Source organism: Scomber scombrus, chromosome 22 (genome assembly GCF_963691925.1).
Source record: "Scomber scombrus chromosome 22, fScoSco1.1, whole genome shotgun sequence".
NCBI classification, from domain to species: Eukaryota; Metazoa; Chordata; class Actinopteri; order Scombriformes; family Scombridae; genus Scomber; species Scomber scombrus.
The window spans coordinates 14,670,681-14,687,602 of NC_084991.1; positions in this window are offsets into that span (position 1 = coordinate 14,670,681).

The following is a 16,922-nucleotide window of genomic DNA, read 5'->3' on the forward strand; positions in this document are numbered from 1 at the left end:
GAAAAGCAGTTGCACCAATCAGAAGATTTGTGGCAGTTGGGCAACACGCTCAACTGTATAAATAACTTGCCGTGTGCCAGTTGCATGCATAATTATGGGGTAGGGAAGCAAAAGCATGAAGCCTAAGAATAATAAAGCCATGAAGTGTTTCCCTCTCTCTCCTTGGCAATGTGTCTTTAACATGGTTTGGACATTGTATGCTCCTGTACAGCAGGTGGGGCTGCAGTATCTTGGTCATCATTCAACACATATTGTGCCATTAATGCTTGTATATCAGGTATCTAAGGCACTAGATAACATCCTTCTGGTTTGCTTTAGGATTCATTCAAGAAAAACTGTTCACACATGCTCAATACTGATAAATAAGTTGTTTATGAAGATATTGCAAGAGTAAACGATTGTATCACATATTTTGGGACACATATTTGCATTGTTAAGATGTAGTAGAACTTTTGCACAGTCTCTGTCATGTCAAAGCTTCAAAATCCTTCTCTAACTCACCTGCTTCTACTTGTGTTTCTTTCCATACACATACAGTGAAGGGGATTTTTAAAAAAGGACAGAAATGCTATATTTTCATTGTTAAGGTCCCTGTATAAATATCAGAGCCATGAAAAAAAAAACAATACAAGCAAATGGATGAGATAGAGGATAGCGAGAGCAGGGTGCCTTGGCTAATGAAAACAGCACACAGTGAGAGTACATCAGAGGTAATTCATCTATTTGCTGTGGACCACGAACAGAGGCTTTAATCTCAATAGCAGCCAGAGGGACTTAATGGCTGCTCAAAATATGTTTTATATAAAAATAATTTGAGCCTGGGTGTTCATAGTTGGTTAGAAAGGGTAGCCACAGTTTAAATCTCATCTCCAGGAGCACGACCGAGTTCAGCAGAGAGAGAGGGTTTCTGACTGCAGGTCAATGGGGGATCTTGGCGAGCAGAAAGGGCAAATAACGCGGCAGGCAGCGGAGAATGCTTTGACCTTTTACTGCTCTTTTTGGAGCCAAAAGAAGGGCAGGGGGCTGGGTGGAGGAAGCTCCTGCCTGTGGCGAACTGGAAGCACCTCAGATCTCTGGCATCTCCGCCCTCTTTGCCAAACCCTCCGCCTTCACCCAGGAGTCGAACGGACGTCACGGAAGACAGGAAGGGTTATAGATGCTGAAATGTCTGGGCAGCTGTCATAAGAACTGCCCGATCATTTTAGTGTTTGACTACTCGTTGCACGCAGGAAGTACCAAACAGCCTTCTTTGAATTTATTTTGAAGACAGGAACTCTGGTCATAGTTCCTTCATTCTCAGGTATCTCATCAAACCTAAAATAGTTTGACTTTCCACAATAAACTCCTTGTTCCTTTACTGTTTTAATGAAAGAAAAAACTAATCTTTCGTCTTTTACAACAGTCCTACAATCAGTGGTGATGAAAACACCATAACCGGACCAATTACTTGACGATGAATCCATCTCTGCCCTTAGGTTTGCATTGACTATGCCCTTTTCAATTATTAATAGTGTGGTTACCCAAGAGTTAGTCAACAGCATGCTGTCTGATGAATATTATATTATGTTAGTATAGTAGGTGTCAAGATGTCCAGTTGTAGCACAATAAACAAATCATGAAAGCATCTTCTGTGGATTAGATTTGAAAATGGGTTACGTTCAACATTAAATCCCACCGCTTAGGACTTTGAGGGTGGGCTCACACTCCACATTATCCTTCTTTTTCAACCTAAATGTTCCCACATTTCCTTGTATTCCATCATAGAAAGTACCTCAGCAAAGTGAAAGTGGGCTACAAAGTGGAGAACATGGCTCTCTTTGGTGCTCATTAAGATTGGAAGAACGCTCATCAAACAGACTTCAAAACTAGACGAAACGCGTTTTCATCTTATCTGCTAAAACGCTGAGTTAAAAGAAAGACTGGGGCTTGTATAGCTTTCTTGTTCAAGGATATTCTCAGTTGATTTGGGTTTACATGTAGACGAATCAGCTTGGTACTTAAAAATGAGCTGCGATCCAATGCCAATGTTAAAAGGTTTAGCTTTAGTTTTAGAGAGTTTTGGGAAGCTTTCAACATGATGAAAAAGAGATGAAGCTTCTGATTCTTCTTCGTTCTTCCTTCATCATCAACAGCAGAAGCATCTTTTTAGAAGCTGAAAACTGAAAAACATTACAGATGTGATGAAGTGCATATAAAAAATCTGCAGGATTGTTTAAGACTGACACTTAACTAAAAACCTGATTTACATATATATAACAAGCCTGTGATGAGAGATGATATGAAAGAGAGATTCAGGAAGACTTGTATGTACAGGTTATCCAGAGGCTTTGATGTTAGCCACTAATTTTAGCTTGTGAACACAGCTGTTGTCTAGAGACTAAGAAGGTAAATATTGTCAGTTGCACTATAGTAGTGTTAATACACCATGGAAGGCATCTTCTGAAGTAGAACAAAGCTGAAAATAACTTGGTCAGTAAAACACACACACAGCCTTCAGTCTACCGCTTCTTTTATCACCTACTGGTTTACATTGCAGCCAGTTTGAAGCCCAGAGTTGCAGCGTAGGGCTTGTTTGGAGCCAGGAAACACGCTCCGCTACTTTGGACTGAAGTGGACGCTAGCTAAGTAGGAACTGAGTAGCACACAACATTAGCTACTTTAGTTAAATTGTTCTAACTGGTACAAGTATAATAATCGAGTAATGTTAAACCTACGAAATATTGAGACAACAGTCAGACGTAGTGTGAGTCCCAGAGCCAGGGAGAGCAGCAGATGAGCGAACTGTCAATCACAGCTGTCAATCAACACCCACACAGAAGACATCAAAGCCGACTACTATAAATCTTCAAATCTTATTAACAGAGCAATCATTTCCAAAACCACTACCAGCACACTTATTAGAGGATCATAATGACTCATTGAAACTAATATTTCTAGCGAAAAGTTCATGATTATTGATTCGGAACCAGTTTTTTGTGGCATTGCACTTTAAAGTACTTCTACATTGGCTTCAGCCTCAATCTGTGGTAGTTGCCACTCTGTTTCGGTTCATATTCAGACAGCAGTTTGCTTCTATAGTGTTTATGAACAAGTCATATAACACCCAGAAAGCCAATCTTTCATCCAATTCAGAAGCAGGTTTTTCAATTGGCATGATTACTAGTTTGGTTATCTATTGGGCAGGCAGGGCTGAAATCTCATCTGTGATTGAGCTGCAGTAAATGTATTGTCAACATGAGTGAAAACCATAATAGGTGCATGGCAACAAATTACCAGTTTGACCAACAGCAATGTGGGCATTCAATTGCTAGTTTAGAGCTTAGCTGGAATAAACACTCACCATTAAGCCTTACTGCAATCATCTGTCCAAAAAAGCCTACATTTTTGGATGGAGATGCACTATGTCAGCTGTCAGAAGACCTAATGTTCAAGTCTACTTTTCAAAATAGAACAGACGAGTCAAATAGGGCAAATGCACATTAACAGATTCATGTATACCAAGTAAACACAATCATAAGATCAGGCTCGTCCTGCAAGATGCATCGTAGTCTATATAAATCTACCGTAAACTTGATTTAAAATGTCTGTTCATTCTTAAAAGGTTAATATCCTCTCCTCGTGTGTGTCTGTGCATTAGGCTTTGTAAACAGTATCAATCCATATCCACTTTAACCAGCATATGAGCCTTTCGGTTTTCCATCCCATAAATCTATGAGGAGAGATGAGGTCTGCACATTGACTTTCATCAAGGCCGATTAGTCCAACAGTTTCAGACACTCTGGATGCACTGATTCCCATTTTGGAAATACTAGGCTATATTAGGCATGGTTATTTAGCTCTGGCTTCTGTTTGGAGCACGCCTGCTTGTTGCTCAATACCCAGTATTAACTCTAAGTGAAGGAAATGGATGTTGACAGACTACACACACACATACACACAAGGTAGAGTGTTGTTCTGCCATACTGCTAGAATTCAAAAGCACAGTGTTGCGTTCTCTTTTGTGATTTCAGCTCTTTAGAGTCACACAAACAGGGAGACAAATGGCAAATGCACAAATATTTGGTCCTCGCCTACAGCAGGAACCAGCAAACACAGCACTCCACCAATCTGCTTCCACAGTCCACTCTGAATTTATTCAAATTCACTGCACAGACTTAAAGGAAAAAACATACAGTTCTCTCTTACTCTCAACTCTGTACTTGGTAGAGAGATATTCACAGAAATTGTATAAAGAATCTTTTGAAAAGTGTTATCTCTCAGGATGTTCTCTATGGGGACATAATTATCTACCACACAATAATATGAGGTTTTTGGACAAGTTCCTAAGTGAATTGGCTTTCCTAACAAATCCTTACAATGGACCAAAAAAAGCTTGTTTTAAGAAATCAAACATTGGTAAAACATTCCAACATTTCAATGCACCGTCCAGTCAGTTTCTAAAACGTAAAGATACCCGCTGTATATGAATATAAATGCAAATGTATGTATGTTTTCTCATGTTTTATTTATTTTTTGAATAACTTCAACATGAAACGTCGGCGTGTGAGCCATGTCACTTATGTTGAAGGCATAATTAAGTATGTTTTAAAACAGTATTGAGTATAATCATTAATGTACTTGAACCAAGTAATTTATGTTTACCCTTTAGCATTCACTGTGTCTATGATTAAGGTTAGGGCTTCTATCAGAATAATATAAAGACTTATTAATTATTAATGTACACTGAGTTTTTAATTCCGAAGGGATTTCTTAGCCAAGATCCTCCATCTAAGCTTGTTATTCATGTGTGATTATCTCCAAGTTATTTCTGGCACACAGTAAATAAACTTTACGTGTTCCAAGATGTTCATTCTCCCTATAGTATAGTGTGCCGTATGCACCTGCATTACATGTAACCTGCTTTCAGTTATCTCATTATACATTTACTACATTTTTTTCCTTCACAATATCAGTTTTACTCAAGGTGACCTTGAACCTTAAAGAAAATCTATGGTATAGTTTGAGAGCTTCCCTTCATGGCAGCAAAGATAACACTTGTATGTGGCTGTACTAAATGCAGAAGATCAATATTGTTCTCGTGTATTGATCTGGGATTATTACATCATGGGTCCACATCGCTAAGATACTGCTATGCCCTCTCCAGGTCAGCTAACTGGAATTAGCTAAGGTTACATAAAGTTATTCTCATTGACTGATATTTATTTATTTATTTATTTTTAGAAAAGTAAAAATGTGTCTGCTATGTTGGCATTAAGTAGTGTTACAGTTTATAATAGTCTAGCGGAGAGGAAAAGGCTGTTAAATGCATGTGGAGAGGTTAGCCTTTACTGCTCATCCTTCTGTGGCTCGCTGCACTCCAGCCAGGTATGCAGCATCCAAATAAACAACACCATGTCAGCTCTCTGCAGCCCATCAATCTCCGTTCATCCCCGAGAGTCCCGTGAGCAGATAAAAAGCTAATCAAACCCTCCGCCATGTAATTCATCACTGGCTGCTCATGAACACTCTATCTTCCATTCCTTCTCCTTGCCCCTTTTGGCAGCACCTCCATTTCTCTGACAACTGAGGCATAATGGTGCCGACAAGCTAACAAATCAAATTTATCTCTATACAGGTATTATTGGCCCTATTAAGATACTGAAATTTGATTGTATTATTAGACATTTATTGAATATGTTCATAAAAGATTGCTGATTGCTGTGTATGGATACCACCACTTAGATCAAAGTAAATAGGCACATTTTCCTTGGTATACCAGTATGCTTCTGTTTTGTCATTATTTGTTCACAAATTCACATTTCTGTAGTCCCTCCCTCATGAACTGCTGTCCCACTTCAGTGAGTCTAACAACAACCTGCCAAATGTGTCCTTTTTTCCCTGATATCTACTGTACATCTGCTTCACATTCCTTCTACATTTTTTCAGAGAATCCCTAAAGGATTATAAAAAAGCACTGATGCCTGTAATGGGTTCGTTTATGATCACCAAAAAGGGTGAATGACAGATAACTGAATGAAAGTTTAAAAAGGTGGTTGCGGTAACAGTTGAAAAAGCACAAAATGACACAGAGAAGATAAACAGATGCATGAGAAGAGTTTAAAGGGAAACTGATACAGTATGATGGATGAAAAGACATGCCAATCCAACTTTAGCTGGATCAACAGTTATTCTACTAGCATTAGCAACATTGCAAATCTTTTTTTTCTTTTTTTAAAACAGAAACAAACATTTTAAATGTGTTTTTGAAATACTATAATTTTGTATAACTTACTGTATCAGCCACTACCAATTAATCAGCTGATATATTGGCCTTCCAATTTATTGTTCTTACTTTCTCGTGTTGGTTTACTTTATTATAACTCAAGCCCTACTTAAATTAAGTGCAGTGTAAAAAAAGTAGTCCAGTGGTCCCTTGTCAGTCTGAGAATAACCAAATGAAATATTGAGGAACATTCCTGTTAGGGTTGCAGATATCCTAAAACCACGTGATGTTTCGTGAATATTCTGGGAACAATATATTTTACGAAACTGGAATAATCTACATCCAATCAGAGCACTTTTCTTGGAAACTGTAATGGGGCGAGACTTGGAAACCTCAGAAAGGACTTTAAAAACCTTCCAGGAAAACTAATGCAGGCAAAAAATGTTAACTGGTGAAGCACACAAAACAGATGACTGCAAGGACTGGGTCACGTGTGTGCAGAGTGAATCCCAAAGGTTGTGCTCAGATGGACTCTTCCAGGAAAAACAAAACCTGCAAGACCAAAGGGATTAACTACACTTGGGACGGGGGGGGTGTTAACATGCTGCCAACAGTGGGGAATGGTGGAGAGAACAAAGTCAAGGCAGGTTGCAGAGAAGGATTTAGATACACCAAAAGTAAAACTATTAAGTTATTAAAAAAAGAAAGTCCTGATCATTAAGGAAATGGTATCTTAAAAGTAATGCTTTTTTTAATTGAATTGTGCTGCCGAGGTCCAACTCAAAATATAACCCTGCATAATCCTCAGCCCTATTTGGATGCATCTCACATTTGCTCACACTTTCTATACTCAGAAATATGCTAGACAGGAATACAAAGACGATCTTCAGCCGTTAATTGCGGACTTAATGAATGTAAAGTGGAAACTGCACAGCTTGGATACAGTATTTCCACACTTTGATGAAGCAGAAATCATTACCATTGATGTAGGTGTAAGGCATGCAGAGGATAAAAGGGGTCCAGTCCATTATTGTAGTTGCAGTTATTGAAGGTTGCCACTACAACAGTGGTGCAATCCCATTACTGCGACTGAATGAATTAAGAATATGCCATGCATTCAAATTGACAGGGCAAAAGGTGCCTGATGCCAGTGAATTGCTCTGATTTGTATTTATGCCTAATGAATATTTGCAGAACCGTGGCTGCAAACCTCAGTGGAGACTCTCTAAAGGAGTGGAGGGAAATCATTTTATGGTGAATTAAAGGAGGACGGAACATTTTATGTTTTGGCCATTGGTTGCCTGATGCGATGGCATTTCATGGTGTGTTGTCTTTGCTCAATTTCCAAATCCTCTGACATCCCTCTCAAAAAGAACTCATTATTGTTTCGACAAAAGCTCTCAATCTTTCGTTTTTCAGGACCATCCCCTGGATTTTATGAGTGTAATCTGTGGACCTGTTGTAGAATAACTAAACCACAATTAATTTAAGGGAAAAAAGAATATTTCTGTGAAGAGCTCTCTTTGGTCTCTTCATTTTGTTTTTGGAAATGTAATTATTTTTGAACAGCAGGACGTCTTTTTATTGAAAGTTGTAATTCATCCTTTGTGGTTAGAGCACCTCAGATTAATCTACATGTACTGGTCTCTTGGTACCCTCTACTAGCAATAACTTAGCAGTGGTTTAGATATGGCTTTGCTTGGGGAGGCATATAAATGCTCAACATTCAAGTCCATATGCAGGATGTACACATAATTTTCTGCACACACTCAATTATTGGAGTGTTTGTTTTGTTTGTTTGTCAAATTTAGCAGTCCTTTCAATTTGTGTTTTCAGTAAGGCTGAATGTATTTTGTCCTTGATTCAGTGGTTTCACTTCCCTCCGCGGATATCTTCTCAAAGTGAAACAGACAAACGATAGTGTGAGACCCATATTTCTCTGGGGGGATACACTTCAAACACAAGCCCCTGAAATCCAGCCAGTGTCTGTCTTTCTGTGTGTCACAAGATGGAAATTTTGACATTTCTCTGGTCTTAGAATTCAACATTGGGCCTTGGAGCTTTGAGACCGGTCCACTTCTCCCAGTTAAAAGACATTTGAGCACATTATATCCAGAAATATCATATGCAATAGAATATGTATGGCCAGTTTTTATAATAGATACACAAACTAAGGATGTATTGACACCATTGTTCTCTACTGAAATCTACAAAACTGCGGGGCGTTGATGTGTGTGAGTTAAGCAGATATTTACTTATTAACGTCTCTTTTCCCCGGGTCAACACACATCAAGTAACAGCACATTGACTACGTCTGTGTGGTGCATCCAGTGTTTGCTTGAGGCATGAAATAGATTCTTGTCAAATGATATGATGCCACCAGTGTGTTGTCCTTAAGTCATCGTTCAGCTAAAAGATCATTGAACTGTATTTAAGGGAAGTATTACAGTATATTCGACAGACTTTTGTTTCCCAAAAGGTATTACTTTACAGATTGTTATAAATGATGAAATACATGCGACCTTTGCACAAAACAGTCTTTATACTAACATTTGTAAGTCAACTATTTGATTTAGTGTTGGCAATAACTTTGAGATGATAAATAAAATTCATCATCTCAGTATTGTATAACATGATGGACGTCAAACCTGTGGGTTATAGTCTGCTAATATATGTTCATGATACAACAAACAGAGGTACATCAGAGATTAGTGAATCCATGTAACCGTGCATGTAAGTACGTTTTTGAGAGCATTTGGGGGTCTCTGTGTGGCGCTGTTCCAAAACATGAGTCAACCTCTATCCTTTTAAGGAATAGGGCGATGCGTAATGTGTGTGCGTAGTGTGTGTACGTAATGTGTGTGCGTAATGGCAGAAAAGTGACGGTGAGTGTGATGGACGTAGAGGAAAAGTCAGCAGTAAGTGGTCAGTCTGGCACTAAATGTACAGTACAGGCTACAGTGTGTCAGTTAATAAATGCTGCAGTTCAAGACAAAAAAAAGTCCCATCCGTTGTTCTTCCAAATGCTGGAAAAGTGAAGGGGGTTAGCCCTGAAGTTAGCAACAGTTGATAAGCCTTACTGGACAACACTAAACAGAGAAGAGAGAATGTGCAGAGTTTTGCTCAATGAACGCCCACTTCTATGGCTACTACTGCAACACACTCAACACAGAGGAAACACTGTCCTGTCATCAAGTGTGTAAAGGTTTTTTTTGTTACATATTGTAGACATTACATCTTGCCTCACTTGTGCTCAGCTCTCACATCTGCTTCTGATGTGCTTTGGATGCCTCAGAAGTGCCACATGTCCCAAACATCACAAACCAAGATGTATTCCCTTGAAATAAACTTAACTTCACACAGACCTCAAACTATTCATCAATTGAAAACCATTCTGTTCAGCAATTTAAAAAACACGTCGTCTTTGATCTTGATGCAATTTCCCATCGGCCTAAAACTTTCTGCTCCTTTCATCTGAGCACAGACTGAACGACGAACGCCGTCTGGAAACAGGTGTTCTGGTTGTTTGATGTTAGCTTGCGGTTGGTCCGGCATGTTTGGGGAACATGAAGCAATCGTGACCCCATTCTGGAGACCTGCAACACCCCCCCCCCCCCCTCCTCCTCCTCCTCCTCCTCCTCGTCCTCCCTTTCTGACGAAGCAGCCAGGTGCCAAAAATACACGCAGCTGTGTTGAATAAAACATCTGACACACTGACTACCTGTCTGATGGTGGGACAGAAGGAGACACCCTGGGGACAGAGGGGTCTCGCTGCAACTATACACCCAACTCATTACACAAGTTAATGAGAAAGTTTCTGTGGAGTCTGCTGCCGCAATGAGGCACGGGCTTGACTGCTGCACCGGGTGAGGAAGGGAGCTGTCCCGCAGGCTGTGGTGCTGAATTTGACTCCGTTCATACCTTTGTGGTTATTCAGGCATTTAACTTATGCTCTGCTCCAGAGTGACTTGTGAGCATGACACAAGATCTATTTCTTATTGATAAAAATGGCACTTTTTTATTTCTCAACCTATATTGCAGGTAAAACTGTTGTATTTCCTGCTGTAAGAAAATGCTGACCACTATAATTTAGCGCTGAAACTAACAATTATGGTCGATGTTGATTCATCTGCCAACTTTTGTCTTTTTGTCTACGAAATGACAGAAAACTGTGAAAAGTGCCCACCAGAATTTCCTGTCATCAAAATGCTCAAAACCCAAAGATATTCAGTTTATTATAAGTAAATCAGTAAATCTTTGCAAATAAGCTGGAACTAGGGAATTTGGAGGCCTTTTTTCTTTTTTATTACTTGCCAATTATTCTTCTATCTTTCAACTATTCATATACTCGACTAATCATTTCAGCTCTACTGTGCAGTAGTAGAGTAAACACTGTCGTATTGTGGTGAAAAGAGATGCTGAAAATAGCAACGGTCCCTCTAAGTGAGTAAAAAATAATTGCCTAATTACCTAATTGTTTTTAAGTCGCATAGAGGCACCTACAGATGGGAAATCAAAAGGAAAAACCAGCATGTCTTAGTAAGATGAACAAAACAGCTTTAGTACATGTTGATAAAGATTATCTGCATCTCTGCAACTGTAAAGCAACACCATTCTTCAAAAATACACTCCTCATTTAGTGTTTTGGTGGTGATAGTGGAGGAAGCCAACATGTAACGCCACAATGTCATATAGTTGTTCATGTGGCTTGAGATTAAGTGTCTGCAGAGACCACAGCATAAGATTCACATCATTTTCATACTCATTAAGCCATTAAGTGACCCCTTGTGCCTCGTATAGAAGCATTATGAGCATTTGCATTCATTATGGCTCTCTATTCATTTATTCAGTTTTTTCTGCTTTAGTTTGTCACCAGTCTATATGTGCAGCACCAGTCAAAAGTTTGGACACGCTGTCTGCGAGGCTGTTTATATCTGGTAACATCATCCCACATCATTCCAAAAAAAACCACACACCCTACGCAAACGCACTGCCTCTAAGTGACAGACGGCATCTCCAGGCCTGTGGAGGTCAGCCTCATAGGAAGTGAGAAAGTAGCTCTGTTCCAACAAGCTTGAAACTGCAAAAAAAAAAGCAACACTCTCAGCAAAAGGAGCATCATGTTATTTTTAACAACAGGGGAAGGAGTCGTTTGATCCTGGCACACCACCAAGAACCAGCGTAAATCGATTCAACATTTAAAAGACTAGTTCACTGGCTGTATCAGATTACTGGAGCCAATGCCCCTTTAAGCCTCTGAACAACACCAAATCCTGTTTTTTTTAAAGCACTACAAGATAAACTGGGCTGAAGGAATCAGATAAAAGTATTTACATAATTCACTCAGTCTGCCGTAATTGTGCAGACCCCCTGATGATCCAAATTTTGTTAAAGAATCTGGGTCACATTCAATAAATATGTCTGTTATGTTAACACAGGTCAGGCCAGTGCTCCAGTCATTCAAAGGCTGTAATGATGACTCAGAGGCACGATATCAGGCTTACAAACACAGTCAAATAAACATCAAAGGGACAGTTGGTGAAGCAGGTCAAGAAACAATCATTTTGCCTCTGTGGAACAATTTAAGAGAAGTATTCAGAAAATTACATTGTACTAAAGGGGGAAATGGTTTGGAGGAATCCAGCAAACTGAAAGAACCAAAGAAAATGCATGTATTTTTTTTACAGATGCATCCAGAGAAAAGATTATACCCTGAGAAAAGACAGAGGGACACAGCATGAAGTAAAGAGATAACAAAGGGGAATGCAGGAGATAGAAGAAAGATGGAGGGCAAACAGAGAGCCAGTTAGTATGTAGTGACCCTAAAGCTTGAGATGGAGTCATGAGTCAGTAACTGTGTTTACTGTACACAGAGACAACACAGAGGGACAACATCATTTACTGGCACACCCCAGAGATAGAGTCAATCAGCAACTGGTGATTTGCAATAAGGATGCCAGAAAAGAGGGTCTGTCTACAGAGGATGTATATTTTCCTTGGATCAGAGCTACTGACAGGACAGAATGTATTGCCGGCAATTAGACCAAACAGTAGCTCAACAGTCTGAAACATGTTTCTGCAATTTGAAGCTTCTCCAAATAAGATTCTTAGCGCTCCCAATTACTTTTTTTTACCAGCTGACTAGTCAGGACTGAATTGCTGATCAAAGTACAGTATCTCAATTGTGCTTTTTCAAATTATAATGCAATCTGCATTAGCAAAATTTAATTCCATGTGCACCAATGTGGAACTGAAGCCAATTAAGAGATGTTAACAGGTCTTGTCTTTAGCAGGAATTAATGCATCAACAGTGATGCAGTTTGTGGCACTCGGTGGGTGCCCACGTTATTTAAAAACTAAATTGTGAGATATTCAATTAGTGCTGATAATATACATGTCAACTCTTTTTTTCCCCCCCTTTCTTCCGAACACATAATAAAAAATAAACAGCTGTAGTGCTCAAGTATTTATGAAGTTGTTGCTTTTTTCTTCTTATCTCTGAATCTCTGAGCTTTATTTGCCTGATTCTTGAGTATTTTCAGATGGACAAATATAGGTGTTGTTGCAAGAGTCTGTTATGCAACACTGCCTTGATTCTTAGTTGCCACCAAACAACATATCTGATTCTCCAGAGGGGCTGCCAGATTTCAGGTTGCAGCAGTATCTAGTGGCTGTGATGCCTCATTGCACACACTCCACCCAAATCTGCACAGCAATAAGTCCACTGGTTGATCCTAGGAAGAGTTTGCTCACATCTTGCCATGCCATTGTGTTTATGGTTTCATAAAACTAAGTTTTTTATTGATTAAAAACAAGGACACAACAGGTCTGTAGCCAGTGCCAGGGATATGTGTTTGTGCTTGTCTGGTGCACAGGACCCACGGGGGCTCTTAGTGGGGTTGGTCAGCCAGAGTGGGAGGACGGGCTTCGGAGTTATTGATTGAAGCTTCTCATAATCTGTGAGCAGGTCCAGGGGTGCTGCAGGGCTGAACACGGCGAGGATGTTTGTGTGTGCTGGCGTGATGCTCTGACATTGAAGTTGCCCTTCCTGCTGCCTCAGAGTACGTTCAGCACTTTTTCTGAAGAGCCAAGGTGTGTTTGTGCTGCTGCTAGTAAATGGCTCATTATGTTACACAGTGAAACTAAATAAAGAAGGACGATGTCTTTAAAGAAGAAGGTCTTCAGAGGTCATAAAAAGCCATATTTTTCACTTACACGAAAGAGCACTGTAACCTTCCTGCAGAGACAGATTTCACAACATGATTTTAGAACACAAATGGACACAAATGTGGAAAAATGTTTCATTGATGTTGGACTGAAGAGTGAATAGTCTTGCTGGATGTCATAAAAGAAAATCATTTCATTTCTAAATCATTTTCAAGAGAAGACTTCTCAACTACTGCTACTAGTTATAGTTTTTTTTAGAGCTTACATAAGCAGGAATAATCGATTTGGTGACCTTTCAACTTGCTGGGTTGATTATTTTTCTCATGAATGTGGTCACGCTGTACAGCCGGCTGAGATCAGATCAGTGTGAACCTGACCACCTCTATGTGGTCTGAGTGATCTGTTGCATCCCGATGCATTTACACCTTGCATTAACATTTGTTACACCATATCCAGAGAAGGTGTCCAGCTACAGGTTGCATTGTTGGTGTTGGTATAACAGACCCAATGATGTGTTGCCTGCTGCAGAATGTTGCTGCTCTTTCTTGTCCATGGCTCTTTGTTGCCATCTCAGTGCTGATATGTTGTTGTCAGTTCTTTTCAAAGTAAGTTGGCTTGCTGAGCTTGTTAGAGTATATCTGATCCTTCAAGACTGATCATACGGCTCATTTTTCCTTCAGCTGCCTTTGTCGCCGCACCCCTGCAAACTCTGATGTTGTTGTACCCCTGTTTTTGGTTTTCCAGGGTTTCAGTCATTCTTTAATCTTCTCGCTCACCCACTGGCATTAAGTCTAAAAATCAAAGGTTCCCCACCAGCATCCATGGTATCCGTGTCTTTGTCCTCCAAAAAAAAAGTACACTGGTCACCAAACTGAAAACATCCTAAGATATCAAAGAGTAGCAGGAGCCACAGAGGAGCACAAAATAAAAGATCCATAGAGACTTTAAAGGGTCAGGTCCCCTAAATCCTACTTTTCCCACTGTAGATATATATTTGTTTGTGGTGTTCAAAGCACCAAAAAATAACTGGAAAACCCAACATCAAATTTTTTTTCCAGAAACAATGTGCCACTTTCGTGAATAATCCACAGATGTGAACAATATTTGATGAATTTTTTTATGATCAGGCAGCATGAAGGTTGAATAATATTTAACCTAGTACCTGTACATCATCTACCTCACATCTGGCCTGTGAAAAAGTACCTCCAGTGATTCAACTTTTAATTGCAATACTTGTCGTTAATGGAGGCAGCCTGAAAGAGTTTGTTTTGTAATTCACAATGCATGCATAATCCACATTTGTAAGTGGCTGCCTCTTCATTAACGTTTACGAAATGAATGTGAGGAAATCCATCATTATCACAACTCGCAATCACCAAACCCTACAGCGGTTACAAACTCATAATCTCAGTCAATTTGCATATGCAATTAGTGTAAGCTTCAAGGAAAGGATGTGATTGACAGGACTGAAATGTTTTGCCTAGTTGGTTTGATTGAACCCAATTTAGTAACCATGGTCGACTCCATGGGAAGTGTTTTGTACATTGTATTCAAGCTATTTTGAGATACTACAGCAGATAAAGGATCACCACGCTGTGTGACAGCTTGACTTCCAGCTGCCCTTATCGCAGCAAATATGTCCAACAGTAAAAGAATCAATCCAGGATTTGTCACCATTTATTTTGGCCAACTGTGCTGAATTATCTTCTCACACTCCCTCCACTTTTCAGGTGCAGACAGCGCCAACAAAAACACACTCCAACAATCAAGAAACTTCTTATAAAGGAGTCCGATTTTGTCACCACGCCAAGAAACAAAAAAAAAAAAATCACACCGCCCGTTTGATAGAATTTCGTTTCAGACATGTACAGACATAGGAAGTATTCTATTTTCACCCAGGCTCTCATCTTCCATTCTTTCTCATTCCCCCCCCTACCCCTCCTCCTCAAGGTTATTCATCTGACTGTGGAGTCAAAAATCAATGACAGGAACAGGACGATGAACAGAACCGAGTTAAAGGCTTGCACTGAATCTCTCGCAGCGCATATGGGACATGAAGGGACAGCCATGTTTCATTATAAATTCAAGGCCAATGTGTTCCCAGGGAGGGAATGGAGGATGTCAAGGTAATGAGTTAATTTAGAAGATAAGGAACAGCAAATGTAATCTCTGAAATTTTACCAGCAGCAAAATGGCTCCTCAAGCCTCAAACCCATCCTATCAAACAAAGAGGAAAAAGTCACTCATTATCATGATAGTCTTAGTTCTTGGTTCTCAACATAGAAGTAAATAAGGATAATCTTCCTCTTAGAATACAGTAAAGTTTAGCCTGGGGCTTCATTGTAAATTTCCCATTAAACCTTATGGTGTGAATAATGGAGTGGGGTTGCTTCAAATGCTTCAGCTTAAGCAGTAAAGTGCAGGAGTCAAACAGCTTAAGAGAGCACAATAATTTCAGCCACTATTGCAGACCCCAGACTACCCAGTACGCCAGCATTATATCAAATTTAAGCAGATGCCTAGTTATTATCCCCAAGTGGGCCGGGTTGGCCCCATGGCGCTGTGGTAATGAGTGTTTTTTCGTCTGACTGGGTGGACATGTTTTGGAAGAAAGGCCGCTGTCTGCCCCCCAAGAAGCTTGGCTCTGAGAATGAACTCTGAACAGCATGGACCTATATGCCTCCACATTTGCATCATCCTTCAAGGGAGCCCCAAACGTGTCAGAATACTCAGTTTTTCAAGGATGAAAGGATGGCGGAGTGAACAAGAGGAGTGGAAATTGAGGCCACTTGCTGTTATATCTCTCCATCTTTTGAGCTGTGGGCTTTTGCTGGTTGTGCCATTATTCCAGCAATTGACTCTGGCTGCGCTGGTTGGCAGTTCTCTCAAGTGAAAACATTCCTGTAGCTGAGAGCGTTATACTATGCAAGCTTTTGGAGCAGCTGCTAAAAAAAAAAAGGGGGGGACCACCTCAAGAAGGGAGTAGGGACAGGCGACATAATGAGAGCAGCTTACAGAGATAAGGATACGGATCACGTACAACGATGCACGGCGCTCACACGTGTCATCTACAGTACAGTGCTAATGGGTGAGGGAGAGCATGGGGGAGGCGGCTGGCATGACAACCTACAGAAGGCAGGAGACTTGGTTGCCATGGCGACAAACAAGGATGTTTGCATCAGAGGCAAATCTCAGTGGTCGGCAACATAGGGCACACACATCCCGCTCGACTAAAAGTAATGGAGAATCGTCAGGGCCGAGATGAGAAATGGTGAGCTGAAAGGGAGGAATGCCTTTCCCTTATCGCTCGGCGTTCCCTGGCAATCTCATTCCCACAGCAGGGCTGAGCCACGCTGTGGGGGGGGTTCCTGTATAACAGGGAAACAGAGACTCACTGGTTCAACAGCTTAATGACCCCTCTTGCCTTGTTGTATTTGAGCGAGGAATGAAATCATCTTCACAGTAGAGTCACTTGAAAATATTAAGGCTGCAATGCTGATTATGTGCCTGTGCATTTATTCTGTTTAATTCATCCACAGAGAATTTAATGAGC